This window comes from Cibotium barometz, chromosome 4, assembly GCF_041138505.1.
Source record: "Cibotium barometz isolate CiBa-2024 chromosome 4, ASM4113850v1, whole genome shotgun sequence".
Taxonomy (NCBI): Eukaryota; Viridiplantae; Streptophyta; class Polypodiopsida; order Cyatheales; family Cibotiaceae; genus Cibotium; species Cibotium barometz.
Window position 1 is genome coordinate 56,501,983 of NC_141049.1, and position 25,601 is coordinate 56,527,583.

General features: G+C 45.8%; 1 pseudogene; it reads right to left on the reverse strand.

Annotated features, from left to right (window-relative positions):
* The window catches only part of LOC147639423 (uncharacterized), a 31,189-nt pseudogene extending 13,725 nt beyond the window's left edge, over positions 1 to 17,464 (reverse strand).
* Between the last annotated feature and the right edge of the window lie 8,137 nt (positions 17,465 to 25,601).

A 25,601-nucleotide genomic window follows, 5' to 3' on the forward strand; every position in this document is an offset into this window, starting at 1 on the left:
GTAAAGACTTAGGCTATCGGGGATATGTCCTCTACAGAGTAGGGGTCAGTCATGGTCAATAGGCAAATTAGCCATTCTAATTCCTCAACATTTCCCTTTTGCTGGCTAGTACATCTATATGACCCAATTCGGTTTTAATTACAGGATAGCACATGTGAAATATCTGAGAAAGGTACAAATGATAACTCTCACCACCAAAGGTGGGAGTGGATGAAGTGTGTGATACTCGTGCATTTTCCATATCTGCAAACACACGCTTCGGTTGTCCTTTTGAACTTGTGAGTGACAATGGTACGCATTTTATAAATGAAGTGATTAAGGAGCTCACCAAGCCGAGAGTACCAACAAGACGCATACAAAGTGGCTATTAATTGCACACCATTCAAGATGGTATATGGCCAAGAAGCAGTCATGCCGTGGGAATTTATCATTCCTAGTCTTCGTGTTGCTACTCAAGAGGGCTAGGATGGTAATCCCTTAGTAGAGCATTTGTATATCCTTGAGCGGTTAGACGAAGAAAAACAATTGGCGGTGTACAATGCCCTTGTAGAGAAGGATAGAAGAAAGAAATGGTTTGATCGCCACCTGAAAAACAAGGACATCAAATGGATGTTAGCCACCAAGTGCAATATTGATTGGGCAGCCAGGCGAGTTACAACGCAAGAACCAGCTCTCAGCCTGACCACTCAGGGTCCCACACCTAAGCCATCAACTCTGGACAAAACGCTAGATAAGGAAAAATCACAAAGTCAAGTGGCTACACCATCTTTGATTGTTTGCCACCCCTCTAACGCTTCAACGCCGAGAGTGGAGACAGGCAATGTGGTCCCCAAGGCTCCGCTTACTTTACAGAAGAGTACATACAAATGGGTCCCAAAAGCTTACGGCTTCCTCTACTACTCAATCTCATTCAGACAAGAAGCCTCGTAGTAGGAAAGCAACTACCCGCCCTAGAAAAGGCAAGGTAACATATTGTTGGAATTAGGGTTGCAGGAATGCACACACAACTTCAAGAAGATGAGGAAGCTTGAGCACAACACAGTAGTGTATTATGAGTGCCAAAAATGAAAGATTACAAGCCCTAGAAGATAATGGGCGTATATACAATGCACGGGGGAAAAAACCTCCTAGTGAGGGAAAAAGTGCCCCGGCGGTCCTAAGTGTGTTCACACACATCACTACTATAATATGGTAACAAATCCCCCCTGGAGTGATGCGGTGAACAAGAGCTAGCACTCATGTATAGGGAAGTGTCTAGCTATGTGGACGAATCCACAAAAGGGAGTAAGCCCAAAGCTTTGCGAAAAGCTTCGAACTTCTCACGAGGCAGAGCCTTTGTGAAAAGGTCTGCAAGGTTATCCTGTGTTGGCACATAAGCCAAACTGATCTCTCCTGCAGAGAGTCTCTCCCTGACATAATGGTAGTGCACCTCAATGTGCTTCGTACGAGCATGGAACACTGGGTTCCGCGCAACTGCCAATGCGCTCTGACTGTCAGTGAAGATGGTGGTGGCAGATGGCTGCCCAACACCCAAATCAGCCATAAGGCGTCTGAGCCACACACACTCAACCGTAGCTGTGAAAGCTGCCCTGTACTCAGCTTCACAACTAGAAGTGGCCACAGTAGGCTGCTTCTTGCTCAACCATGATATGCATGAGCTTCCAAGCATGAAGCAAAAACCACTCGTGGACACGCGTGTGTCATAACAACCAGCCCAGTCAGAATCTGAAAAAACATGTAAATCTGGCGGCAATGATCCCCCCTTGGGATAAAACAACCCAAGATGCCGAGTACCACTCAAATAGCGAAAGATACGCTTCACTGCCTGCCAATGCTTAATGCCTGGGCTATGCATAAATCTGCTCACCTGTGAGACTGCAAACTGAATGTCTGGCCTCGTAATGCATACATAAATGAGGCAACCAACAGCTGTCTGATAGAGTGTGACATCAAAGTGATCTCCAGCATCATGAAGACTCAACTTCAAACCTGTCTCCATTGGAGTAGCAATAGGCTTGCAGTCTTCAAGGCCAAATCTCCGCAACAATGTTTCAATATACTTTGTCTGACACAAAGCAATACCTCCATCACACTGCTTAAATTGTATCCCCAAATAATGATGCAAATGCCCCAAATCTGACATCTCAAAAGAGGCATTCAAATCAGCCTTAAAATCAGCAATATGACTCTCATTTGGTCCTGTGAGCAGCATGTCATCGACATAGAGAGCAATGATTAGATGTACACCATCCACACGTTTAACATACAAAGTGCTTTCTGTTGGACTATTCTGAAACCCATGTGCAGTCAAATATGCATGTATTTTTTCATACCAAGCTCGTGGAGCTTGCTTTAAACCATATAAAGCCTTTTTTAACCTGCACACTTTGTTTTCCTGCCCTCTTTGAACAAAACCACGAGGCTGCGATACATACACCTCCTCATGCAAATCTCCATTTAAGAACGCAGTCTTTATGTCCAGCTGATGTACATTCCAACCATTATGAGCTGCTAATGCACAGATGCTACGAACAGTGGTCATACGACATGTGGGAGCAAAAGTCTCATCAAAATCAATGCCCTTCTCTTGAGCATAACCTTTTGCAACAAGCCTAGCCTTATGGCGATCCACTGTGCCATCAGGCTTACGCTTCAATTTGTATACCCACTTAGTGCCAATGGCCTTCTTGCCAGGGGGCAAGTCACATAAAGACCATGTACTATTCTTCATAATAGCATCGTATTCTGCTTGCATAGCAGCCATCCAATTTTCTGAACTTTGTGCCTCATCAAATGAAACAGGCTCACTTTCATCGCACATACTAGAAACAGCCAATGCATAACAATCTGACGCATAAGAGGCACCATGAGAGCCAGAACGAGTGCGACTAGACAAAGGGGCATCCAACTTGCTGTCACGCAAAGTCTACACCAGCCATCTAGGCATGTTCCTAGAGCCCTCAATCTCTTGTCTCTCATCCTCAAGTGCATCATGCACATCTGCATCAGATATAGGCTGATCTGTGCCATCATTTAAAACCTGCATAGGCTGAAAAACTGCCTCATGAGGTATTGCACTTGACTGTGCACCACTGAAAAGAGGCAACAATGTATCATAGACATCACGTGAGCTGATATCTGTCTCCTTAGTACATGAAACCAAGGGCTGAACTGCATCTTCCACAAATACAACATCACGGCTAACCAAAATGCGCTTTGTCTGTGGATGATACAAACGATAGCCTTTGCTCTCAGCACTATATCCAACAAAAATACATTTGACAGCTTTGTCATCCAATTTTCTGCGATGTTGCACAGGCACTAATGCATATGCCAGGCAACCAAAAACACGTAAATGGCCAACAGATGGCTTGCGGCTATGCCAAGCCTCATATGGAGTGACAACCTGTAATGCTTTGGTGGGACACCTGTTTAGTACATAAGTGGCACACATGACAGCCTCAAGCCAAAAACCATGTGGTAGACTTTGACTCTTAACCATACATCTTGCCATTTCCATGAGAGACCTGTTTTTTCTCTCAGCCACACCATTTTGCTGTGGTGTATACGGCACTGTACATTGGTGTTTTATCCCACGCTCAGCCAGAAATGCATTAAATTCTGAAGACATATACTCCCCCCCTCGATCTGAACGAAGGGTGCCCATCTTACTTTCTGACACATTTTCAGCCCATAACCAAAAACTGTTTGAAGCACAAAAACACTTCGGACTTTGCCTTCAAAGGATATACCCATGCATGCCTGGTAAAATCATCAATGAAAGTCACGAAGTAAAGGTAGTTTCCAAATGATGGAGTTTGCATGGGACCACAAACATCACTGTGAACAAGCTGCAATCTGCGTTCAGCTCTCACTGATCCATCTTTGGGAAAGGAAGCACGCTGCATTTTACCCAATATGCAGCCCTCACAAACATGCTTGACAGGTGCCTCAAGCTTAGGCAAAGAAGACACCATTTCAGATTTCTGCAGGCGCAGCAAACTTGCAAAATTCAGATGACCAAAACGTGCATGCCACAGTTTTGCATTTGAAATAGCCTGCGTATCCATAATAGCACATGCTGAATCCTCTACACATTTGCCATCCATATTGAGCTTATACAGCCCTCGACATAGTGAACCAGATGCTACAATGATGTCACCACAAGAGAGATCATGAACAGTACATCTGTCATCCACAAATTTTACAACCAAACCTGTTTTGGCAAATGCGGAGACTGACAGCAGATTCTTTTTGATCCCTGGCACATACAATGCATCAAAAGTGTAAAGGTGTTGCAATTTGCAACATTCAGCACAATTTGTCCAACTCCTTTAACGGGATAAGAGGAGTTATTGGCACAAGTGACAGTATTCCCTGTGGGAGCAGACTCAAGGAAAGTGAATAAACTGCGCTGCGAGGTGATATGCTTAGTGGCACCACTGTCAAAGTACCATACATCTGAATCTACTGCAGACATACATGTGTCATGCAAAGATGGGTCATAACTGCACTGCGCATTGAATGCCCATTCTGTATCTTGAACAACATTAGCAGATTCATTGTTAGAAGGAGAGGCATCTGCAACAGCCATACCAGCCTCTTTCTTCTTAGCCTCTTTCGCAGCCAGCTTAGGACACGCTTTGATGACATGATCATTTCCCTTACAGTACTTGCAAAATGTCTTCTGTTTGTCACCCTTCTTCTCATCTTTGTCTTCCTTCTTTGGTTGCGCAGCATTTGCAGATTTCTGCTTACTAGAAGAAAAGCCAGCTTTACCTTTCCCGCTTCTCTGACTAGCAACGAAAGCTTGATCTGCGACACGCATAATATTCCTGTTTTGCCTTGACTGGTCTTCTTGCAGCAAAACAGAAACTAACTCCTCAAATGATAAGGCATTGGGATTGCCTTTCATCATCAAGCGAAGAGTGGAAGCAAAACCCTGATAAGAATCTGGTAGACCATTCAAAACAGTCTGCACAAGTGAACTGTCTGACAGGATTTCATCTGCAGAAATGAGCTGCTCTTTGAAATCCTTGATCTTTGTCAAAAAGCTATCCATAGAATCACCTTCGTTCATATGCTCACTCTCCAACTGTTTTCGGAGGTAAGCAACACGAGCCTCATTTCTTGCCTGATACAATGTGGCAAGTACATCCCAAGCATCCTTAGAAGTCCTGCAGGAGCGAATATGTGGGATAATGGTACGTTTGACAGACAGCGCAATCAAGGCATGAGCCTGCGCATCTCTACCATCCCAACGAATCTGCTCTGCTGAAAGTGGTGGTTCTTGAACAGCTGCTACAGCACTTGTGCCTGCACCATCATCAACAGTACCTGTTTCTGATGTGTTTGCAGCATTCCCAGCCACAATAGGACGTGCATCAATACCCTGCACAATGTTCCATAACCCCTTTGCTACCAATACATGTCGCATCATATATGCCCACAATGGATAGTTGGTGCCATCCAACTTATCCTCAGCAGCAGCAGCAGCCAACATGCGGAATACATCATTGTTGTCAGCCATGGCCAATGACTGTACTACTAGATGTAAATGCTGTCTGTAAGAGGTAAACCTGTATAAAATCGACCTGTGCTATGTAGCACAGCCCAAAACAGACGAATGGGCACCTGTCCTGCAGATTTTAATCTTGACAGAAAATCTGCACAGTAGTACGATTTTGCCTGCGCAGTACTTGGAATGCAAAAACGGAGGGCGAAATGACTTCAGATCAAAATTCTGAAACGAACATGCCCTACGGGCTCTCCCACGGCATATACTAACCTGCAGACGCTCGTGAAACCTCGTCGCAATCGGAGGAGATGAAGCGGCAGGTGCCGGTGATGCTGCCCGGGAGGAGGAAGCCTGCTCTGATACCAATTGTTGGAATTAGGGTTGCAGGAATGCACACACAACTTCAAGAAGATGAGGAAGCTTGAGCACAACACAGTAGTGTATTATGAGTGCCAAAAATGAAAGATTACAAGCCCTAGAAGATAATGGGCGTATATACAATGCACGGGGGAAAAAACCTCCTAGTGAGGGAAAAAGTGCCCCGGCGGTCCTAAGTGTGTTCACACACATCACTACTATAATATGGTAACAAACATCACGTTGGATTCTTAAAATATTATTAGCAGCCCAAGGGTACTACGAAGGGAATGACCAAATTTGGGTCCCTAAACATAAGCTGAATTCCTGTGCATCGCGTGTAAAATCTTGTAAGCCAAATGTTGCCACCCCAACGACAATTCAGGACTGTGGTAAGGGAAAGGTAACGGAGTACTCCACACCGCCAATTGTTTTTCTTCGTCTAACCGCTCAAGGATATACAAATGCTCTACTAAGGGATTACCATCCTAGCCCTCTTGAGTAGCAACACGAAGACTAGGAATGATAAATTCCCACGGCATGACTGCTTCTTGGCCATATACCATCTTGAATGGTGTGCAATTAATAGCCACTTTGTATGCGTCTTGTTGGTACTCTCGGCTTGGTGAGCTCCTTAATCACTTCATTTATAAAATGCGTACCATTGTCACTCACAAGTTCAAAAGGACAACCGAAGCGTGTGATTATATTTTCAAAGAGGAACTTGGCTGTTGTCCTCGCATCTGCCTTACGTGTCGCTTTTGCTTCAGCCCATTTGGTCACGTAGTCAGTGGCCACAATAATATAGCAAGATTGTGTGTTATGGTCGCTGGGCTAATTGGACCTACAAAGTCTAAACCCCACTTTTCAAATGGTTGGTTTACTTTAATTGGATGTAGGGGCATCTGATCTTTCCGTTGGGGTTTCTTGTAGCGTTGGCATTCATCTCACAACCCTTCACAAAAAGTGATGCATCTTGGAACATAGTGGGCCACCCCAATACCCTGATTGCAATATCTTTCGTGCAGTTAAGTCTCCTGAAAAGTGACCACCGGCTACGCCCATATGTGCCTCTTGCAAAATATATAGATACTCATCCTCTCGGGCACAACGCCTAAGAACATCATCCTTTTCTCTTTTATAAAGAGTCCCGGCCATTAGGCAATAGGGTTTGCATTCCTTGATCAGCTTTCGAGCTAGATCTTTACGAAGCTCTTTGGGTGGAAAACCATTAACCAAGAAGTTAACAATCTTCTCACTCCATTCAGGCATTGTCTCCACCATGAACAAGGAAGTGTCAGGTAAGTCATCATCAACTCCCGTAGGAGCTTCACCATTAGGTATGTGAGACAAATGATTAGCCCATGACATGTTTTTTGCCAGGTCTCACAAGAACAGTGAAATCAAACTCAAGAAGAATCAACAACCATCGTGTGATTCTTCTTGTGGAGCATGGTTTGTTCACTAGATACAACAATGCTCGATGATCCACATAGAAAATAAACTTGGTGGCAAGAAGGTAATAATGAAATTTCTTTATTGCATATATCATTGCCAACCCTTCTCGCTCCGTAGTGGTGTAGTTCATTTCAGCATCGTTCAACTGGCGAGACTGGCAAAGCTAATGGGGTAGTCTAGTTTATGTTCTCCAGGTTGAGTTAGTATACACCTAATAGCAAAGTTTGATGCATCAATATGCACATGGAAGATTAAATCCCAGTTAGGCATTCGCAAGATTAGAGCACTCGCCAGGGCACGGTCACAATCTTCGATCCAAATAAACTCGATGAGAAGCTTGTACAATGGTCGAGCAATCTCAACGAAGAATCAAATAAACCTTCGATATAATAACCAACATGGCCCATAAAGCGCTGGACTCCCTTATAGTTGGTGGGTGGGGGCGATTCTAGAATGACCTTGATTTTACTTTCGTCAGTGGAAATCCCATTTTTGGACACTATATGCCCTAGAATAACTCCGTGTTTAACCCAAAATTGGCATTTGAAAGGATTCAATGAGATGCGATATAATCTACACCTTTCAAATACTTTTCGTCGCGTAAACACATCAAGTGCTCGTCCTCCCAAGAGGAATGAACACAAAGATCATCTAAGAAGGCTTCACAAAAGTCCCTTAGATATTTCTTAAAGGCTGTGTTTATTAATCGTTGGAATGTTGCAGGTGCATTGGTTAAGCCAAAGGCCATGACGTGAAAGGCAAACACTCCAAACTCCGTTATAAAAGCTATTTTAGCTTGGTCCTCTACTGCAATTGTGATCTGATTATAACCAGAGTACCCGTCTAAAAAGCTATAAGCCTCCTTGTCAGGACTATGGTCCTATGGAAGTCGAACCTAGCATAAGTTAATAGCTTTCGGAGTCTCGAGAGTATTATTAGTGCTAGCGGGGTTCAGGGGTTAATGGGCGTTAGGGTATGGTCGATGTGTGTACACATCTAAGTTAGCACGGCTCTTAAGTAAGATGGGCGGTCGGGCTAGGAGGTGTGGACACAGGCCAGGGTTTTGGTATAAAACCCAACGAGAAACCCTAACTCGTCATTATATGGTTGGGAGGTGAACCGACTTCCACCCTCTCTTCTTCTCCACGCCTAGGCTATGGCGGCTTGAGGAAGACGCAGCCGTAGCGGAGGCGTTACACTGGTATCAGAGCCAGCGGTGGCCTGCGTGACCTGCACGAGAAAGAGCTCAACGCTGAAGCAAAAGAAACGAGCGCAGCCGCCGCCCGTACGGTGACCTGCACGAGCGTAGCTGCAGCCTACGCGCCCTGCGTGAACAGCCCACAGCGAGCGGCTCCGCCGCCTACCCGTCGTCCGTACGGCCCTACCAGACGGCCACCTAAGGCGGCGACCAAGGCAGTCCGGCAGTCCTAGAAGGCGATCGGTGAGCGATCGTTGGCGCGCCGTTGGCGAGCGCGCGAGAATTCTCCCTTACTTGAGTGGCACAAGGGGGAGGCTTCACCATCCAAGGAGTGGGGTTTTGAACCCACTACCTCAAGCTCCAAGGCAAGTGTGCTAGCCACTTCACCTTCTCACTTGTGTTGTTCTTCTCTTCAAAAGAACTCTACTTATTCTTTCAAGGGAGGACACAAACTACAAGGAAAGTGACACAAACTACAAGGAAAGTGACCTTTTCACCTTCAACTTTCCTTCTTTCAATTTGCGAGAGGAGTTTTCTATGCTCCAAGTTTGGAAGTTTTTGGTGGACGGATCTTCAACGACATGCTACATGCAACACACTTTTTTGCATGCATGTGTTGATTGACGACTCAAGTGGTGATTTCTTCTCGATTTCCGTGCATGCAAGAGGAATTCTTCTACGACGCTTCAATTGGAGTTCGCTTTTGAAGGTAATCCGTTCTCTATTTGTAAGCACGTGCATACCATGGCCTCAGCGGAACCGTCTCATGTTCACTTCGATTTTGAGAATGATATGCATGATGTTAGTGAGGCACACCCTTTGGGTGGTGGTGTGGGTGATTCGCGACAGGCCGTTGCGCCTGATCGGGATGACAACATGACCGATGCCGAAGGGGGTGCGAGTCCAATAGATGATTATGGTTTGGTAGACACGGTAGAGTTTGGGCGTCTCACTTCAAGGGTAGTTGCACTTGAGCGCACTATAACAAATATCAATACCAATCTCACAAATATGAGCACGCTTTTTACTGAATTTATGGCACGTTTTGCAAGTGGATCGGCGGCAAGTGGAGGGCCTATTCCGATAGTTATGCCTCCTCTTGTTCCAAATCCTATAGTAGAATCTATTGCACCATCTGCAACGCAGGAAGGGGCTATGTTGAAAAACGTGAAGCCGCCTGTGTTTAAGGGAGAGGAGCGCGATCGTAACAAGGATGCGGTCCATACATTTTTACACAAGTGGACGGACTTGCATCGCTTACGCCGCACTCCCGCTGCTGTTATGGTCACTGAGACGAGTCTCATACTTGAAGGTAAAGCCTACAAGTGGTGGATGAGTCTACCTATTGAAACTCGCCCTAAGACTTGGGAGGAGTTTGCGGCAGCTTTTAAAAAGGAGTTCTTACCGCAAAACGAGAAAGATCGGAGTTGGACAGCCTGGGACAAGTGCAAGATGGAAGGTCTTACACTTAATCAGTATGTGTCCAAATACCGTGAAGTCATTCTCAAGCTAGACGGTTTGGACGACTTTCAAAAGGTTCGTGGGTTTGTTAGAGGCCTTGATAAAGAATATCAGGCAAAGGTTAAAACCCAATATCCTAAAACTTTGGAAGCGGCTATCCAAAGTGCCCTTATCTTTGATGACACCATGGATAAGAAGGGCATGGATAGACCGGCCAAATTCAATGGCTCGCAATTTAATGCTAATAAGCGTAAACTTGCCAGCAATTCTACTGAAAACACAAAGAAGTCTAAAGGGTCAAGTGGTCCGTTGTCTCCACAAGACTTTGAACGGGCCAAGAAGGAGAAACTATGTTATCATTGCTTAGGTAGTGATCATGAGAAGAAAAATTGTCCACAGTTGCCTCGCAAGAATAAGGATAAGGAGAAGGTCAAGGAGAAGGCTGTACACATGGTGCAAACACTTCCCTTGGATGCTGATCCTAAGTATTCTGCGGTAGAGGTTTCGCACACTGCCGAGATGCATGAGTGTAATCTCACTGCATCTATGTGGCAAGAGACAGTTGGACCACATGATTTGGTCCGTATGCATGGCTCCATTTATGGTCATCGAGTACGTATTCTCATTGATGATGGTGCCACGCACAATTTCTTGAACTATGCATTAGTTAAGAAATTAAAGTTGCCGGAGACAAAGAGTTCTCGTCGTTATGTGGTGTCCACCATTCAGGGGGATGATCATGATGTGTGGGATACTCTAGTACGGCAAGTGCCTGTGTTTGTGCAAGAACACACTATGGTTCTTGACTTCCAAGTGATGAATATGTCTCGTGCGGATGTCATCTTAGGACGGGAGTGGTTGTATGGGTTAGGGTCATCACTCAAAAGGAGTTATGAACATAATACGTTTACGTTTGAGGCCAATGGTAAGCATGTTTTACTTATTGGGGAACGTGATGTGTCCCCAACACCACTCATATGTAATGCCGAACTCTCTTTTTTGGAGCATAGTAATCAAATAGAAGAAGTCTATTTTTGTTATTGTGTGTCTCAAACTAGTGGGTTTGATGTGCATGATGTTTCTTCTTCAAATGAATCTTCCTCAGCGATGCCTTCTTTCTCTTTACCTTCTTCTAAAATCTCTTTAAATAATCTTAAGCAACCAGTTAATGCTTTGTCTTTGCAACAACTGTTACAAGAATTTAAAGATATTTTTCCTAATGAATTACCAGAGGGTTTGCCACCCGAACGAGCTTTGCCTCATCGCATGGATGTCGTTCCGGGCACCAAACCAATTAGTAAGCTGTCGTACAGGCTTAGTGCGACTGAAGCAGCTGAGGTGGAACGTCAGCTTGCTGACTACCTTAGTAAGGGCTTCATTCGCCATAGTGCTTCACCATGGGGATCGCCCATTCTTTTGGTGAAGAAAAAGGATGGATCCATGCGCATGTGTGTGGATTATCGCTCCTTGAATGCGGTAACCATTAAGAACAAATACCCGCTACCTAAGATAGATGAGTTGTTTGATCAACTCAAAGGTGCGAAGTATTTTTCTAAAATTGATTTACGTTCAGGATATCATCAAGTGCGTATTAACGCTGATGATATAACCAAGACTGCGTTCCGAACTCGCTTTGGACACTATGAGTTTTTGGTTATGCCGTTTGGGCTTACTAATGCCCCGGCAACGTTTATGACGCTTATGGATAGCGTACTAAGGCCGTAGTTAGGCAAATTTGTCATTGTCTTTTTTGATGACATTTTGGTCTATAGTTCGACTTTAGAAGAGCATTTGGAACACTTACGAAAAGTTTTTCAGTTACTACGCGAGAATGCACTTTACGCGAAAGAAAGTAAGTGTGAATTTCTCAAGGATAGCATACAATACCTAGGTCATGTAATTTCTGCAAATAGAATTGCTATGGATGCTAGTAAGGTTGATGCTATTATGCGATGGCCAACACCTCGAAGTAAGGAAGAACTTCAAATCTTCTTGGGAATGGCAGGATTTTATCGCAAATATGTGAACGGTTATGCAAAGATTGCCGCTCCCATGACTGATCAATTGAAAGGTGCGGCAATTACCTTTCAATGGTGTGAGGAGCAACAACGTAGCTTTGATAAGCTTAAAGTTGCTTTGGCTACAGCTCCCATTTTGGCAATTGTGGATCCTCAAAAACCATTTGTGATTGAAACGGATGCCAGTGCTAAGGCAGTGGGTGCGGTTCTCATTCAAGATGGTCATCCTGTTGCCTATGAGAGCAAGAAGCTCAATCGTGCTCAACAAAACTACTCAGCTTACGAGCGTGAGCTCTTTGCCATCATATATGCCTTACGAAAATGGCGACATTACTTATATGGTGCGCAATTCGAGCTTGTTTTTGATCACGAAAGCATAAAGTGGTTTATGAACCAAACAAATTTGCAGGGTCGAAAGGCCAGATGGGCTGAGATCCTTCAGGAGTATGATTGCAAGCTACGCTATCGCAAAGGACGTTACAATATTGTAGCTGATGCTTTGAGTCGTATGCCGGAGATTAATTCGCTGCTATTCACAGAGTTGAAAAGCGAATTGTTAGAATCTTTACGAGGCAAATGCAAGTAGGATTCAACATACTCAAAGGTGTGGAATCATGTTCAAATGAGGGGTCCCACTCACTCAAACGGTAGTGTTTCCAGTTCTTCCACACATGGTTCTTCTTTATCACAAGATGAACTACAGCGATGGAAAAACTTTTCCATCGATGATGGATACTTACTCCACAAGGGGAGAGTTTGTGTTCCATTGGACTTAGACACTAGGCGCCAAATTCTTTTTGAGTGTCATGATAGTCCAAGTGCAGGTCATGCGGGCATTCGCAAAACGTATGCTCTCGTAAGAAAGCATTTCTATTGGCCTGGACTTCACAAGGATGTTACTGACTATGTTCTGCAGTGTCAGAAGTGTCAAGTGAACAAAGCAGAACGTCTTAAAGCTGGCGGGTTACTGCATCCATTAGAGATTCCTGACGGAAAGTGGGAAAGTATCTCTATGGATTTTATAACGGGCTTGCCCACAACGAATCGTGGACATGATGCCATTTGGGTAATCGTGGATCGATTAACCAAGCTTTGTCAGTTTGTGCCTACTAAGAAAACAGTTACAACTCCAGAATTGGGACGCCTTTTCGTGGAGAATGTTTACCGACTTTATGGCTTACCATCCAATATTGTTACTGTTCGTGATCGCAAGTTTAACAGCCATTTTTGGCGAGCAGTATTCAGTAAGTTGGGTACTATGTTGAACCTTAGTACAGCTGATCATCCGAGCAGACAGATGGTCAGACTGAACGGGTTAATCAAGTGCTGGAAGATATGCTTCGGGCATATGTCAGCAAAAAACAATCTGATTGGGAGTCTTATTTGCCTATTCTTGAGTTTGCTTACAATAGTGCAAAGCATGTCTCGACAGGCTTTAGCCCTTTCATGTTGATGTATGGTTTTCAGCCACGTTCACCAGTGTCGGTGGGACTGGCGAATGAGAAAATCAGTCAGGTTAAGGATTTTATCCAAGACCATATGGATATGTTGCGCCTTGCACGATTAAATGTTCGTCAAGCGCAAGATCGTTACAAGAAGTTTGCGGACCAGAAACGTAGGCCACTTCACTTTCAAGAAGGTGATTGGGTGTTTCTGAAGGTACCAGAAAACTCCACCAAACGGGTCCCGTACCAAAATTGTCGCCCCGATTTTGTGGACCGTTTAAGATACTCAAGAAGGTGGGCCCAGTAGCCTATAAACTTGAGTTACCAGCACATTCCAAGGTTCATCCCATCTTTCACGTAAGCCGTTTGAGGAAACGCCTTATGGGTCATGAACGGCCGGTGGATGATTCTTTCTTGGTAGAATATGTGGAACCCCCAATACTACCTCATGAACCAGAAAGAGTATTGGATTATCACATGTTACGTACTCGCCACCAAGTTCGGAAACAAGCTCTTATCAAGTGGAAGGACCGTCCAGAGGAAGGCTCCACTTGGGAAAACATTAGTGTGATGAGGAAACGTTTCCCCACTTTTGTTTTCGAGGACGAAAACTCTTTTCGAAGGGGGGAGTAATGTCAGGACTATGGTCCTACGGAAGTCGAACCCTAGCATAAGTTAATAGCTTTCGGAGTCTCAAGAGTATTATTAGTGCTAGCGGGGTTCAGGGGTTAATGGGCGTTAGGGTTTGGTCGATGTGTGTACACATCTAAGTTAGCACGGCTCTTAAGTAAGATGGGCGGCCGGGCTAGGAGGTGTGGACACAGGCCAGGGTTTTGGTATAAAACCCAACGAGAAACCCTAACTCGTCATTATATGGTTGGGAGGTGAACCGACTTCCACCCTCTCTTCTTCTCCACGCCTAGGCTATGGCGGCTTGAGGAAGACACAGCCATAGCGGAGGCGTTACACTCCTTGCCCTGCAACTCTTTCAAGCACATGTTCTGAATACGGCAAGGGGTAATGATCTCTTCTGGTGGCTGCATTAATCTTTTTGAGATCAACGCACACTCTGAGTTTCCCATTCTTCTTTGGTACAATGACTATCGGAGAAACCCATTCTAAGTGCTCAATAGGGTATATGAATCCACATTTTATAAGCTTTTCAATTTTCTCTTGTACAATCTTTGCATGCTTAGGATTCATTGGGTAGGGACGTTGCTGGACTGGTTTATTAGTGCTAATCATTGGAATTGTGTGTTGCACCACATTGGGTGGAACACCCTTCATATCATGGTATGTCCAAGCTAATATGTCCTTGAATTCTTTAAGAAGCATCTTAAGTGTAGCTTCTTCTGTCTTGGTGAGGTCTTGAGCAATAAAAACTGGTTTAGACTCCTCACCTGGATCTGCTAGTTCTATCTCCTTAACTACGGCCGGGCCATCGTAGACACCGCTACTCCCATTGGTAGGCATTCATTGGGCTTTTGTGTAGACGACTTTACGTTCCCCCGTGGTAAAAGATTTGGAAATGCTCGGGTGTGGGGTGTAAGTCTACTGGTTCTTGTTGTGCCATGCTTTTTTCTTTGAATTCTGCTTCCTTTTGTTGCTGAGCTAACTCTCAGTTTTGACGCCTTCTCGCAGTACAACTTAGTTTCGGCTTCTCTTCAATTTCTAATTGGGCGATGTCATGAGGTTGTGGACTACACCACATGACACTTTGGTGGTATTCTCCCCAATTATCCACTAACTTCCGAATGAGCATCATATGCTCCTACATAACTAAGCCATTCTGTAGTGGATCTCTCTTTGTTTATTCTAGCTTGTACATTAGCTCGATAGCATTGTCGCTTATGTCTCGTCTTCTTCTTACCTAGTTTCTGATTTTTGTTTATATCAAATTCAGACTCACTTGATTGATCTTCACTTGTGCCTTCCTCACTCTCGGATGAACTGCAAGAGGTTACTGTCCTAGGCCTTGAGCACGTGGCTTCCACACTTGGGTGAATATTCAATTCATACCCCCTATCAGGCTCAGAGTCAGTTTCTTCTTGAGATTCAAACTTGGAGTCGCATTGGTCAGAGTCTTTCCTACTTTCAGTGTCAAGGGAGTTTGCCACTTTCTTGCGACGATCAGAAGTCAAGTGCATAACACCTATCATGTGTGTACTGGCACTAATGGTGGCATATCTTGCCCCTCAGGTGTTACCCAACTTGTGCCTCTATTTTCCCATGTGTCTAAGGTTGCCGCTAGGTGTACCCAATCTATGTTATCTGACTTAATCATGCCCGGTAGGACATCCATATAAAGAGAATCTTCCCCATCATCGGTCTCTTTTTTGCATGTATAGCAATACTTTAATGGGGCTGAGTGAATAGTGGTATCCAATGGATTATCAATGATAACCTTGCTTCCAAAAGGATGTGCGCAACCATTCTCAAGATTAACTCGAATGAAAGAGTCTTGGAATTGTAAGTAGACATGGTTTTTTGACCAGTTATGCACCATTTGTGCTTCCCTCATGAAAGGACATCCTAAGATCATTTGATATGACATAGGATGCTCAAAGAAATCCATTACAATGAATGTATGCCTTACCTTGTATCCCAAAACCTTGATCTTAAGGTCCCTTAGTATTCCAATAGGTTTAGCTATAGTTTTGTTTGCCATCTTAACTACTATGTTTGTGATTTCTAGGTGAGGACTTCCCATAGATTCCTAGCAGTTTTTAGTCACAATGCTCACTCCAGCACCACCATCAAGGATTCCCTTTAGAGTTAATCCCTTGGTAGTAATGGGGAGGGTTGCATTAGATTCGTCACCTTCAAAGTACTGTCCCAACTTGTTAATAGGTATTTCAACGAGCGAGTCTTCATCTAGGTTGGGCTGTAGATCCAAATGTTCCTCCACATCTTGAAGCGTGTCGGGTCTATCCATATTTGCAAATTGTGGTAACCCCACCTTCAGTTCTCCATTGAGAAATGCCCAAAGAGCTAAGAATAGCTCAAGATCTCCGTATAACTTGGATATGATCGTGGTTCTGATTTCAGAGGACATGAAATCCATTAGTTTGGACACATTCAACAGTACTTTTTGAGATATCGGCCCTTGACTAGGGACTGGTGAAGATGGAATCACTTCCTCTTCGATGGGGTCAAGCATTCCCTCACTAAATATTCTTTCAAGCAAGAAGGGTGTCTGCCCACTTCCTGATGTCCTATCCTCACTTTCTTCCCGAATGATACTAGGTATAGCTAACAGTTTATGGCTCCTGTGAGGCTGAACTTGTGTAGGGAACACTTTGTCTGGGATCTTGATTTTTCTAGGTTTTGGCTCCAGTTCTCTTCGTGTTTCTTCCACCAAACCCCTTAAGTGTTCCACTCGTTCAATCTCCTCTACTGGGTTTGGGTAAGTCCCAATCTTTTTCTTGAGGGTTTTTGGCCCACGTGGCTTGTCTTTGAGAGTCTCAGTCAGTCTGGGTAGCCGAGAGGGCATTACCTGACTTGGTTGTGGGGCAGGAGGTGCTTCCTTTTGTTTCCCCCAATTTATGTCTTTGCTTGATTCTCCTTCGTTGCACTCCCGAGTGGGTTCCTCCCTTAAAGTAGTGGCTTTGGTCTCCATGGTTTCTATTGAATCAGAATCATCTTCAAGATCATTCATATACACAGGGTCGTCTCCTGTCCCTATATTAGTCGTTGAACTAGGTTTGGAGCTTGTGGCATTAAACGATCTCTTTTGTCGCGTTTTCTTTTTCTTTACTCAAGCAATTGATGCAGTATCCCTCTCCTCAAGAATGTAGTTTTGATTTTGAAGCATTGACCGTGTGACTACATTTGTAGGTACAACAGGTGTGGTTCCTAGTGCCTCATTGGTGACCTCAACCAAATTCAATGGCATAATCTTGGGTGCACTTGGATTATGTGGACATTGAGCAATCAAATGATCTATGCCACAACGATTACATGTAAGTACCGGCAGCATTCCCAATGTGCTCCCTTGATTTGGTTGCATTTGAGTAGCGATCTTCTGTAGGGTGAAAGCATGTATAGGTGGTACCACTTTTTTCACCTTTTGGTGGTACCACCAATAGCCCCTAAAAGGAGGGAAGTTTAGTGTTTTTAAAATTAGTAATATGGAAAATAGTGGGCCATCATAATATTAATTGGGGCCCCCTCTTCAAAGCATGCAATGATTTGGCGCCTCCCTTCTCTTAATATGGAAAATAGTGGGCCATCATGAAAAGGAAACGGGCCACCCTCCTTTAAGCATGCATTGATTTGGCCTGTCGCGCGTGCCCCCCCTTCTCCCTCTACTCCTCTTCTCCCTCTGCTCTGTTCCTGCATTCCCTCTCACCAAGCGAGCTTCATTCATCCCTCTGCTGCCTCACATCACTCACGGTTTCACCGTTTCCCAGCCGTGTGTGCAGAGATGAGTGATCCCACCCCCAAGAAGAACACCCCCCCTAGGAGGTGCAAGAGACCCTTTGCGGATGCTGACTCAGTCATGCAGACCCCTTCACCAATGCCAGAGCAAGGTGAAGCTTCCCAGACAACCGGCGGCCCCCCAATAGGAAAGTCCGCTCGAAAAGGTATTGTGCTCCTCTTCCATGTCTGCTGCATGCACATATCCTTCTTCTTACACATCTCCTCCATTGGCTTTTGTTTGCACATTGTTTCCCTGTCAATGCATGCTCCCCTTGAGAACTAACGTTTGCTTGTTCTCTTATTACAGCGTCATCTGAGTACGGCTTGAGCATGGAGGGCAAGTTACCCAAAGACCTTACTGTCTCTGAGGAGTGGCTGACTGTATTCAAAGTTCCCAACGAAAAGAAGAAGACAAAGGTCTTCCTGCATATGGTGCAGGATCACCTATACGACGCTTGCCGTCTTTTGTATCAGAAAGTGTACCAGGCTGCCCCCTCTAATGGGGAACTAATGAAAAAGTTTGCTAGGGGGTTTGCCTTTGAGAATTGTGCAGCTGCTAAAGCTCAACCCGAAAGTCACAGGATTGCATGAGCTGTGGTGGGTGGTATGGTCTTGGAGAATGTAAAGGCTCAAAACGGGGAGGTTTGAATCGCAAAGTGAGGAAGTTCATGTCCGATTACGGTGTTTCTGTCTTATATGGACAAACAGAGCATGCTATTGACTCCTACGCCTTGACAGTGTCTAATCACCCTACAAAACCGACTGAGGTTGCATCCTAGACCCTATACATAGAATGGTTAGGTAGAATTGCTGAAGATCTTGATGGGCAGGCCCATATTGCTGAAGCGAAGGTTGGTTCTGCTAAATTGGTCTTAGCAAAGAAGAGGGATTTGTGGCTACGCAAAACGAAGGCACCTATTCGGCCTATGCCCCGATTATAGTAGAGATGGAGAGACTTAGAGAGCAGACATGGAGATATTAAAAGCATCTCCCCTAGAAAATGAAGCTCTCAAGAAGGAAGCTGAGATAGGAGTGCTGGAGAGGGTGGTCTCAGTGGCTTCTCGTGCTGTGACGTTGTCAGGTAAAAATCTGAAAGGTGTTTTGGGTCTTTGTACATATGGGGTGTGTGGTTTACGAGTAAGCTTTGCCCTGAGAATGCCCTGGCAAATGTATAGGCCGGGTGGTTTTGCAGTGAGCTGGTGTATGCGTGTTGTTTTTTTCGGAGCAGATGCTGGAGATCTAGAAGTTTTATAGCAGCAGTATGGTGTGCAGATGGTTGCTAAATGCATGGCACCGGACTGGATTGATGTGCTTGGAAATAATGATGTAGATGACGAAAGCTTGTGGGCAGCTCTGGTTCTGGAAGGTCCGGCATGGCGTGTTAACCTGAAATAAAGGAGAAGGAGGGGTCTTTTAGCAATGTGGTGACCATCCTTGAAGCTTTAAAAAAATAAATAAAAATACATTAATTAAGTGGCCACCTTGTAAGGGGCTACGTGGAGATTTTGGTGGTTGCCAGCTTGACGTCTAGAAGCTGGCGAAGGCGTGGAAGGTGGGTGAGCGAGTGGAAAAGGAAAAGAAGGCCGCCTAGAGAGAGCGGCCCCGGGTTCTGCAAACAGGGAAGAAGTGAAGAAGGTTGCCGCCTCGTGTGTTAGTGAGGCTAGCAGGAGAGAGGCAGAGCTAGCGGAGGTGCTGCAGAGACAGTAGGCCAAGGGTAGAAGTTGGTGAGCATGGGACAGTCGCGTGGAAAGGAAACCGGGTCCAGAGAAGGTTGCGCTCGAGTGGTTCTACTGACGAGGCGCTGAAGTCTGCTGCAGACGTAAAGAAGAGACACAGCCGCCTTGTGTGTGTGAAGCACTGGGGGGAATTCTGCAGCCGCCTTATAAGTTGAAGAGGGTTGGCGGGTGATTGCGCAGACCGAGATGCATGGGAGAAGTGTTGCTGCCTTTGGTTCGAGACCTGGCGGATCATTTCGAAGAGCAGAGGCGTGGAGGAGCCACCTTGGGCTAGCTGGGGGCTTCAGGGTGCGCAGGTCGGGTTGGCGATAGTCGAGGAAAGCTGCGGTTGGCTACATAAGTATGGGCGCTGCCTGTGGGAGAGAGCCGGGAGGGCAAGATGGTTGACAGCGCAAGGGGTGGCCTTGTAGACAGTTGGGTTTGTGAAGAGGATGCGCAGGGCGCAGCTGGGGTCAAGGTCGGAGAGCTCACGGCGATTGGAGTGGGTAGAGCGGGCTGGTGATTGGAGCAGCAGAGAGAGGGCTGCTGTTAGCAAGGGACTGAAGTTGTGGATGCAAGAGATGTGATGCTGCGTTGAGCAGTTGGTGTTGGTGTTGAAGAGATTGTGCAGAGGCTCTATGGTTGGCGAAGCTGCTGGTCACGACACACAGAGAGTGGAAGCTGCTGAGTTGAGGGTTAGCTGGTGTGGGCGCCTTCTGAAGAGAGGAGTAGCTGGTTTTGTGTGGTCGACGATTGCAGGCAGAGAGTGGATGCTGACGAGAGAGCGCCTAGAGCACAGTGCAGAGTTGGAAGCCGTAGAGGTGCTGATGTGTGGGCTGGAGACAGTGGGGCTCGCCTACGACACTTGGCAGGTAGCAGCTGGACAGAGAGTAGCCGGGCTATAGAGGAAGTGAAGAAGGGTTGCTGGTGGGGCGCCCTCTGGAGAGTGCAGAGACTGGGAGACAGAGGCTTGGTTGTCAGACACAAGGGTGTAATTCCCTTGGCAGTAAATCCTGGCCAGAGTCCTGGTTTTTGGTGTAATTGCTGAGTTGTATGTGGATGGTGCTGTGTATGTTTTTTTGCTGGATAATCATCTGTTTATTGGGGTTTTGAGCTGTCTTTCTGGTGTGGGTGGGTGGTGAAGTGTGAGAAGCGTTCCAGCCGCCCGGTGGTGGCTGGTAGTGCCCCTGTTCGTGTTGTTATTCCAAGTTTGGGAGGTGAAGGGCTATAGAGGCAGGGTCTTTCTTTCTTTTTTTCACCTCACATTTTTCTGGTGCCCCCACTGAGGATAGCTCAGGTATTTCTCTTACGAGGGTGTATGCCCCAGAGTGAGAGATTAAAGGAAGGTGTTTCTGGTTTTTCTTGAGATTTGAAGTGAAGTTTGGGGATCAAGAAAATGTCGTATCCAGAGTTTTTTGGTGGTCCTAATGAAGATGTGGCAGATTTTCTTGAAAGGATGGAGGTTGCATGCATAAGCAATCACATCAATGAGCCGGCACAGGTATTGCGGCTGCTGAACATATGTTGAAGGGAGATGCAAGGGTATGGTCCAGGACTTATGAGGAGTCATTAAAGGATGCTGAGCCATGCATTCCAATGACTGAGGATGGATTGAAGATTGCTCTTTTGAACAGGTTCAAGAAGGTTGAGGATCCAGATAAAGTTTGGCATGAAGTGCAGGGATTGACACAGGGTGAATTGGAGCCAATTGATGATTATGTGAAGAAATTCTCTTTGTTGTGGGAGACTTTGTGCAGGGCTTTGGGAGATGATCCAGGTACCTCCGAACATGATGAAGAAGGATCGTTTTATTGCAGGATTGAAAGGAGGCATTCGCTGGAAGGTGGAATTAAAGAAGCCCATGTCTTATGAGGATGCGGTGGAGATAGCCAAATCAAAGGATTGGAAATTCTCTTTGTTGTGGGAGACTTTGTGCAGGGCTTTGGGAGATGATCCAGGTACCTTCGGACATGATGAAGAAGGATCGTTTTATTGCAGGATTGAAAGGAGGCATTCACTGGAAGGTGGAATTAAAGAAGCCCAGGTCTTATGAGGATGCAGTGGAGATAGCCAAATCAAAGGATTGGAAATTGCAACGGATGAACCAGCTGGGGATGGTTCCAGTGGCAGTAAGACCTGAAATGAGAAGGGTAGAAGCGGTATCGATGAGAACCGTGCTGGAAAGAGTGCAACCGACAGAAGCTCAAGTAAATAATGCCATACCACAGGGGACAAAGGTAGCACCCATAGCTGTTACAGCTTCTGATGAAGGTCTTAAACAGGACATGAGGCAAATGGTGGATTGTATGAAGAATCTGAGTTTGAAGATGATGGAGAACACAGGTGGTGGACGTGGCCGAGGCAGAGGCTATAATCAGGAAGGGATTGAAGGTCAGACAAGCTATGGAAGTGGCCGTGGTTTTGGCAGGGGTAGACGGTTTATTCCTACATGTTGGAATTGTGGTGAACTTGGACATCTAAGTACAGATTGTGATAAGCCTCAGTGAATGGGAGGTGATATGTATCCCTTACCCTCTCAGATTCCTAATAGGGCAAATGATTATGGGATTGAAATTAAAGGTGAAGCAGGGACCAGTGGATTGACAAATGAGGAGAAGGGTAAAACTAAGGTGATAGGTGTGGTCACCCTTGAGAAGGCGAAGGAGATAGAAGCTGATGAAATGCCTTTGGGGAAACGGATGCCACAGGAAAGGGAAAGCAGGGATGCTGCAGGGCCTAGCAAGAAGAAAGGTAAAATGAAGGAAGGAGGGGATGTAAAGGTCAAGCAGAAGAGGAAGTCTCGTAGGAAATTTCAGGTGACTAATTTTCCACTAGGGGTTGGGCAGAAAAGCTACAATTTACAAGAGGACATGGCTGGAAGGATTGATGATACGACCAGTAGCACCACTACTAGTGAAGGAACAGAAGACACTTCATCCAGTGAGGAGGATGCAGACATGGATGCCGTGCTTTGGTGATAAGGTTTCCCGACAAGAAGAGGCCATATAGGAAGAATGCGAGGAGGTACAAGTGAATCATGAGCAAAGGTATGCATGTGATGTGAAAGAGTCTGCTTTTGAGCCTTTGGATGCTGTACCTTTGTGGGATGAGTGGGATATAGAAAGTCTGCAAGATGATGAACCTGAGTTGGAGTTGGATGATCAGATGTGTATTAATGTTAAGAAAGCCACAAGTAGAATTGATGCTATGAAGGAAGAGCAACACAAGCAAACTGTGAATGATGTTGATGCTATGGATGAGATTATGGATGCTGTGAGAGATGAATTTCTCATTGGCCTTGATGAAGATGAGCATACAGGAACTGAGGTGGATGCTTTGGCAATGGTGCCTTTTGAAGGGGAGTTTGTTTTGCCTGTAGTGGTTGGCTTTAATGGTGATGCTTCTTATGTTGATGGACAAGGAAATGCTACGGCACAGCAGGTTTTTCTTGATAAAGCTTTCATCAATTATTACCCTCAGCAAGAGTTGCTGCACTGGTTTTCTAATATTGGTGCTGACCGTATCAGTGATTTTGGAATTGAAATGAGGCAGGATGGTATGTATGTCAGGAGCTTTGTTTCTAGATATTCCTATGTTGTGTTGTGGGATGTGGGATGGAAAACTATGCCTGGGGAAGATGACAGTGTTTCTCTGATCACATGGAATAGAGATGTGTTAGTTACCTTGTATGATGCTCAAAGAATTGACGGAGGAAAACGTGGTCATATGCTTTCTGCTGATCATAAATGATTCAACAGGCTAGGGGTTGGGCAAAGTATGTCAGGTAAAAATGCTGATCATAAATGATTCAGCAAGCTAGGGGTTGGGCAAAGTATGTCAGGTAAAAATCTGAAAGGTGTTTTGGGTCTTTGTACATATGGGGTGTGTGGTTTACGAATAAGCTTTGCCCTGAATGCCCTGGCAAATGTATAGGCCGGGTGGTTTTGCAGTGAGCTGGTGTATGCGTGTTGTTTTTTTCGGAGCAGATGCTAGAGATCTGGAAGTTTTATAGTAGCAGTATGGTGTGTAGATGGTTGCTAAATGCATGGCACCGGGGACTGGATTGATGTGCTTGGAAATAATGATGTAGCTGACGAAAGCTTGTGGGCAGCTCTGGTTCTGGAAGGTCCGGCATGGCGTGTTAACCTGAAATAAAGGAGAAGGAGGGGTCTTTTAGCAATGTGGTGACCATCCTTGAAGCTTTAAAAAAATAAATAAAAATACATTAATTAAGTGGCCACCTTGTAAGGGGCTACGTGGAGATTTTGGTGGTTGCCAGCTTGACGTCTAGAAGCTGGCGAAGGCGTGGAAGGTGGGTGAGCGAGTGGAAAAGGAAAAGAAGGCCGCCTAGAGAGAGCGGCCCCGGGTTCTGCAAACAGGGAAGAAGTGAAGAAGGTTGCCGCCTCGTGTGTTAGTGAGGCTAGCAGGAGAGAGGCAGAGCTAGCGGAGGTGCTGCAGAGACAGCAGGCCAAGGGTAGAAGTTGGTGAGCATGGGACAGTCGCGTGGAAAGGAAACCGGGTCCAGAGAAGGTTGCGCTCGAGTGGTTCTACTGACGAGGCGCTGGAGTCTGCTTCTGCAGACTTAAAGAAGAGACACAGCCGCCTTGTGTGTGTGAAGCACTGGGGGGAATTCTGCAGTCGCCTTATAAGTTGAAGAGGGTTGGCGGGTGATTGCGCAGACCCAGACGCGTGGGAGAAGTGTTGCTGCCTTTGGTTCGAGACCTGGCGGGTCATTTCGAAGAGCAGAGGCATGGAGGAGCCACCTTGGGCTAGCTGGGGGCTTCAGGGTGCGCAGGTCGGGTTGGCGATAGTCGAGGAATGCTGCGGTTGGCTACATAAGTATGGGCGCTGCCTGTGGGAGAGAGCCGGGAGGGCAAGATGGTTGACAGCGCAAGGGGTGGCCTTGTAGACAGTTGGGTTTGTGAAGAGGATGCGCAGGGCACAGCTGGGGTCAAGGTAAGAGAGCTCACGACTGGAGTGGGCAGAGCGGGCTGGTGATTGGAGCAGCAGAGAGAGGACTGCTGTTAGCAAGGGACTGAAGTTGATGTGGCTTGGGCTGGATGCAAGAGATGTGATGCTGCGTTGAGCAGTTGGTGTTGGTGCTGAAGAGATTGTGCAGAGGGTTTGTGGTGGTTGGCGAAGCTGCTGGTCACGACACACAGAGAGTGGAAGCTACTAAGTTGAGGGTTAGCTGGTGTGGGCGCCTTCTGAAGAGAGGAGCAGCTGGTTTTGTGTGGACGACGATTGCAGGCAGAGAGTGGATGCTGACGAGAGAGAGCCTGGAGCACAGTGCAGAGTTGGAAGTCGTAGAGGTGCTGATGTGTGGGCTGGAGATAGTGGGGCTCGCCTACGACACTTGGCAGGTAGCAGCTGGATAGAGAGTAGCCAGGCTACAGAGGAAGTAAAGAAGGGTTGCTGGTGGGGCGCCCTCTGGAGAGTGCAGAGACCGGGAGACAGAGGCTTGGTTGTCAGATGCAAGGGTGTAATTCCCTTGGCAGTAAATCCTGGCCAGAGTTCTGGTTTTTGGTGTAATTGCTGAGTTGTATGTGGATGGTGCTGTGTATTCTTTTTTCTGGATAATCATCTGTTTATTGGGGTTTTGAGCTGTCTTTCTAGTGTGGGTGGGTGGTGAAGTGTGAGAAGCGTTCCAGCCTGGCTGGTGGTTCCCTCGTTCGTGTTGTTATTCCAAGTTTGGGAGGTGAAGGGCTATAGAGGCAGGGTCTTTCTTTCTTTTTTTCACCTCACAATGTTTGCTGCAGAGATGAAGGAGGAGGTGTCCACTATGCAGGTACTTTTGAAAACTCAAGCATTTTTCTATCCTTTAAGTAGTGGTCCAAGCACTTGCAAGTGATATATGCACTTGTAAGTGATTTAAGCACTTGAAAGTGGTGTAGCATTTACACCACTTGCAAGTGCTTGTTTCACTTGCAAGTGCTTAGAGGTCATCGAGTTCATAGACCACTCATAAGTATTGAGATCACTTGCAAGTGCTTGTTTCACTTGCAAGTG